General features: G+C 34.6%; 1 protein-coding gene and 1 non-coding gene across 2 annotated transcripts in view; both read right to left on the bottom strand.

Moving 5' to 3' along the window:
- LOC101311746 (tropinone reductase homolog At1g07440-like) overlaps window positions 1-6,091 on the bottom strand; it is a 22,402-nt gene that overhangs the window by 3,261 nt on the left and 13,050 nt on the right. The gene's annotated exons all lie outside the window — the stretch shown is intronic.
- LOC101298585 lies at window positions 864-3,462 on the bottom strand. Its single transcript, XR_184267.1, has 3 exons — window positions 2,750-3,462; window positions 1,797-1,915; window positions 864-1,039 (listed from the first exon to the last, which is right to left on the bottom strand). It is a non-coding gene; the product is annotated as an uncharacterized LOC101298585 (transcript).

Here is a 6,091-nt window from a genome sequence, read left to right as displayed (position 1 = left end):
GACTCCAGCAGCTTCCCTGACCACTTTCCATCCCAGGCGAGTCCGCCAAATTCTAGTTTTCCGGCCAGATCACCCAAAACTTCAAACTTGGGTGATCTGGTCGGAAAACTGGAATTCGGTGGACTCGCCGGGGATGGAAAGTGGTCGGGGAAGCTACCGGAGTCGGCTAGGGTGGAGGCGCGTCCTCGCGCGGCGTCAGACGGTGGTGAACGGACGAAAATCCGTACCGTAAAACGGTGCGAACATCCGTAGCAGAGACTGACTGTATATATATATATATATATACACAGTTTCTATCCAGAGCGAAGCTTCGTTTTGAAACTAAAATGTGAAGTTCCTTATTTGACTCACTTTTTCGTCATATTTCCGCTTCTCCACCGTTTAGTTTGTAGAACCTAACGGATAGATCACTTCTGCAAAATTTCATCTAATTTGACGATTGTTTGAGTTTTCGTAATTGTTATTTACACAAATAGTTCTGGTTAGACAAATTTATGGTTCGTTCATCACTACTACACAGAAGGTCATCCACAACGTTTGAAAAACGTCATGGAAACCATTTCATGGCGTTTTTCTATAGTGACGCCGTGCTTTTTGTGGCGTTTTTTAAAACGCCGTTAAAAACAATCCATGGCGTTTCTAAAACGCCATTATATTAAGAATCAATGGCGTTTCCAAAACGCCATTAAATTCAACGGCGTTGTCAAAACGCCATCAAAGGTACATTCAATGACGTTTATGAAACGCCATGAAAGGATTTCCAGTTTTTAAAAAAATAATAATAATTGATTTTCTTAAATGCAAATCAATTATCTATTTGGCTATTGACAAAAAATATCACACACACCAGAAAGACAAAACTTCCATCAATGTAATTTTTATTGCTTCTCTACAAATTCAAGTATACATAAGCTTAGAGAAAGAAAAGAAAAAAATGACAACACAAGCTGTTCTAGGCTAGCTAAACCAGAGTTTTTTTTAAGTAGTTGAGACTAGAAACTGTTGTCTTTGGAAGTGGCCGAGAGACTAGCAACTCCTCCTGTAAAACAAACAAAGAAAGATTAGACATTGAACAAGTTAATAATCATACAATACACTATAATTAGTCTTCAATGAAATCATAGAACAATGCTAAGCATCCAAAAATTTATAGGAATATCGAAATCAGTTCCAGGGTCCCCAGAATGTCAAGTTATTTTTCACCAGTGGATATTTAATAAGGGTGAATCACTGGTGAAGCTTTTGATCATAGTCTCATAGGAAAGTTAAGATTGAGTACCACATAATACATATCCAATGTATATCTAATTGAATACCCAATACCCTTAAGCTACAATTACGGGCAATTACCAAATCATAATAAAGGCTTTGCAAGACATGTACACTAAAATTTCAAGTCAGAGATATATATACATATCTAACCTTAAGAGCATTGTGGACGAGTTCTACTTCTTCAGGTGACAAGTATGAGATAGTCGACTTAAGATCTTGAAAAAATCAGATTACAGAAGATGTATAAGTCAAACTATATCAAAGTTTGCATGACTCGAATTAAACGGGCAACTGATCGATAATGTGTGAGGTATATAAGATCATAAGGTATAGTCTTGCATCAGAAACTTGAATAAAAACCTAACAAGCACTTATTCCCATAAACAATTCACATGGTTATTCCTACAACTCCCTGTGTTTACATAACTATGGGGAGACTATGGTTCATAGGATTCTGAGCTACAACAAATATATTTATAACTGTTATGACAGTCAAGACTAAACATAAAGAAAAAGAATCACACCTGTGCTCTACCACAAATGATCAAATAACTCTGCAAAAGCTGCATTTTCTGTTCCTTTTCCTCCTTCCTGACAACATACACCACTTCAGCATTTGCCTTACTTGTAGTTAGCTTCCCTACTGCATAACGTCACCAGTAACAAAATACAGTTCAAAACAACTGAAAGGAGAAAAAGGGTACACAAAAGAAGCAGTGAAAAATTAAAGAACCTGAAAAGATGAATCGTAGCTTTCTCTATTAGGAAATATTTCATGTTAAAGCCAATTCTGTAACATTATCCCAAGAACCCTTTCCTTCCTCAAATGCAAAACAAAACCAATTGACATCTTATCCACAAAGAAACATTATCTCAAGAACCATTTCTCCTTGAATATGTTTCTATAGAGAAAGAAAAAGCCAGACAAAGGAATGACATTAAAAGACACATAACAAAAATAGAGTGAATGAACTGAACTCAACAATAGCATTACTTGTTTTAGAACAGTAAACAACAACACTAGAGGCTAATTTGAAAATGAAGGTATGTGATTATGAACCAAATGAATGACCTAGTTGTTGCATATATAACTTAACAAGATTCTTTGTTCAACAAACCAATTAAACCCAGTAATGATACTGAGACCACGGCAATCCAGTGAGACTCTTTGTTTAATGCACCAAGCAAACAGACATAGGACACCTATAGTCAATAAACTGTCAAATGACTCCAATGAATGTTTCACAAAGAGCACTGCTGGTTTAACAATTGAATGTAATAAAACTATAAAAGGAGACCGAATATTAATACCTCAATCTACATAGTTCATAACAAAACCGATTTCTATAGAAAATAATTAACCAAAAAACTTAAACTATAAATCAATAAGAACAAGCGGAAGCCAGGAGTTCATCAAACTTTCGCATTTCAGATATTAAGCAGAACTAGGGAGAGAGAGAGAGAGCTGAATTTGAACCTCGATAAAGACAATTTTGGGTTTTTTCGGCATCAATTTGAAGAAGGGTGCGGTCTCACATCGCCGGAATTTGAGTCTCCGGCTGAGGCTTTGGGGCAGGCTTCCCAATGAACCTGTCGAGAGTGGGCTTGGAGGAAACAGTGGTTTCTGAATTTAGATCTGAAGGAATAGGCGAACCTTGGGCATCTCCTCCTTCATTCACTGATCTGAAGCTCATCTTCCTACCTGTCATCGTGCACATCAAACACGAACTTGTTGGATCCTGTTTGAGGTTTGCAATCGTCCCCCAAAACTGAGAAAGTCGCGAAAACTTGTAGATTCCGAAAATAGGGTGATCGGAACAACGACGGCGAGTGGGTGAAGGTGGTGGACTGAGAGATTATAGTAGATCGAGTTGTTGATGAACAAGATTTTGGTTTTTGCGTCTAGGTTTTCAAGAGTGAAGGGAGAGAGAGAGAGTGTGAGAACAAATTGAGAAAGGTTGAGTGAAATTGAGAGAGAACGAAAAATAGATTAAGTTAATCGGCATATACCATATTCATGGCGTTTTCAAGACGCCGTAAACGTAATGGCGTTCAAGCAAAACGTCATTGAAAGGGGTTAGATTTAACGGCGTTTCTATAACGCCATGCTAATGTTGTGAGACTTGCTTTTCATGACGTTTTTCAGAAAAATGTCATCTATAAAACTTTTTATGACATTTTTTGTTAAAACGCCGTCTTTAAAATGTCATTAAAAGACATATTTGTAATAGTGCATTGATTTGATCTAATTTAATATCGATACGATCATCAATCTTGATAAAATTTTATAAGAATGATCTATATATTAGTATCAATGATCTGAACGATGGAGATGTAAAAATATGACGAAAAAATAAGTCAAATAAGGAACTTCACACTTTAATTTCAAAACGAAGTTGCTCTAGATAGGAACTGTATGTATATATACATATGTATATATATAGTTTAAATATGGTCCGGTTCAAGAGACACTTTTTTTGACACAAAGTTTTACACTACTTTGCATCCCTTAGATTTAAATCGATCAAATGGTTGATATTGATTGAGGATATGATGTGGCAAGTGACATGGAAATAATATCATTTACCAATTAAAAATATAATATATTTAGGTAAATGAATTTCTTTTTCTAAAGGAAATCAAAGAAAAAATTCTACAAGAACACCCACCTATGTTCTACAACGAAACTGGAAAAAAAATTCCAAGTTCATGCAAACATACAAGTGGTCAAGTGTATTACCTCCCCCATCAAATCAAAGCACCACCTTGACAAATAAAAACCCTAAATCTGAGGTCATGTTAATCTTGTTCATTATGAATCATAGTATTTGATTTCAACCTGCATAATCTAGAAGTAAAGAACTAGGGTTTGCTAAACTCCGGCAACATCAAATTGATTAGATTAGATTGTCATTGGTTAAAAATATTCAATAAAGAAGATTGATGTAGTTATTAGATGTGGTTCTAAACTTTATATGATCCCTTATAGGTGTTCTCATTTTGTGTCATGAAATTTGTGAATTTTTTTTTTCGTTGAAGAAACCATGTTCTTCTGAATTTAGATCATGTAAATTTTTTATATTTATTTTCTCTATGAAGGGAATAAGTTTAACTAAATAATTTATCATTTTTGTAGAAATATAATATTATTTTCATGTCACTTGCCTAATCATATCCTCAATCAATATTAACCATTTGATCAATTTAAATCTAAGGGATAAAAAATAGTGTAAAATTTTATGTCAAATAAGGTGTCCCTTGATCCGGACCCATAGTTTAAATATAGTAGGTTTCTTTTCATTTACGTGAATGAAGAGATGCAAACCTAGAACCCTAACAGGGCTGAAGAATATGCTTCTGTTTCATAAACTTTAGTTTTTATAAACTAGTGGGTTTGCCCTAATTTTATTAGAGAAGGAGAGATCAAACATGTAAGCCCTGCTTCATTGGAAGTTTATGGTTTAGTTGATATTATAGCCATGGCAATAGCTACTGGGAATATAAGCATTTATTCTTCAAAAGTAAAAGAATGAAGAACTGGTACTTGAATGGAGAAAGGATGATCAGCTACCATATGGCTCGATTTGTAGGACAACCATAGTAATTTCCCAATGTCCCAGGCTTATTCCCTTATTCTTTGGTTTGATAATTAATCATAGCCACCCATCTAAGAGTCTCATTCCAAAGTCTGTGTTTACAGTCATTTGAGTACAATAGTTCACGGTGCTATAGGGCCTTAGCATTGCACCATATAATAGTAATCTTACCTGAGTTGATGGCTGCTTCCCACAAACCTTGAAACTACAATTATGGCTAATATAGTTTAGAGATTGAATGGAGAGACATTTCTTCTTTTTCTTTTTCTAGGAATTTGGTGACCTTAAGTAATAATCTTCGTCTAGGATAATATTGTAGTCGTAGGAATGAATGACACTGATCGAGTTATTGCATAAGAAACCCAAACCTGATGATCCATTTATTTTTCTTTATTTTTTTCTTGTTAAGCTAAGATGTGTGTATTTAGTGAATATGTATGGTGTATTCACTGCGTGTATTGTGTTTGTGTGTGAGGATACCATATATGAGAAGTTTGGGTTGTGTATATTGTTAAAATAAAAAGGTTAATAGATGGTGTATTGAGTAGGAGATGTGTATCTAGAAATTTGCAATATGTGAATAAAATTTCTCAAAGACAAAACACAAGTCATAATTAAAGATAAGATTTAAATTAGGATTAATTACAAAACACCACCCGAACTATGATGTTATTTTCCATTTTCATACCTAACTATCAAAAACTTGCATTTTCATACCCGAAGTTTAATTCCGTTAGCATTTTGATACCCTGACCACTAACACCGTTAAATTTTAAAGACATTTTCGTCATTTCAATAAGGGAAAATTTCAAAAACAATACACCAATTATGGTCCACTCTAAAGACTAGTACATTATCTTTTGAGAAAATCAAAACAGTACATGAAGTTGTAATTATGACCCAAAATTGATACATGCCATTATTTTTTCTGTTATTTGGTGTCTCTACCGTTAAACTTCAAAGGATAAATTCGTCCTTCTCTTGCTTCCTCCTTCTATCTCTGAAACTAGAAAAAGCTGCAGCAATTTTGCAAACTCTTTTAAATATAAAATAGATGAGCATGACCAAAAAAACCCAAAATCCCAAAACCCTGTATGGTTCATTGGTTCTTCTACCATGGGTTTTAATCTCCAATTAATTTATGAAACCCATTGCTTCCTAGTGAGCCCAACCGCTGTCCTCTCACCAGAATCATCGTCTTAAATGAAAAGTTAAAAAAAAAA

This window comes from Fragaria vesca, linkage group LG3, assembly GCF_000184155.1.
Source record: "Fragaria vesca subsp. vesca linkage group LG3, FraVesHawaii_1.0, whole genome shotgun sequence".
NCBI classification, from domain to species: Eukaryota; Viridiplantae; Streptophyta; class Magnoliopsida; order Rosales; family Rosaceae; genus Fragaria; species Fragaria vesca.
Note: the sequence above shows the minus strand (reverse complement) of the source record. Positions and strands in the feature narration are given on the sequence as shown.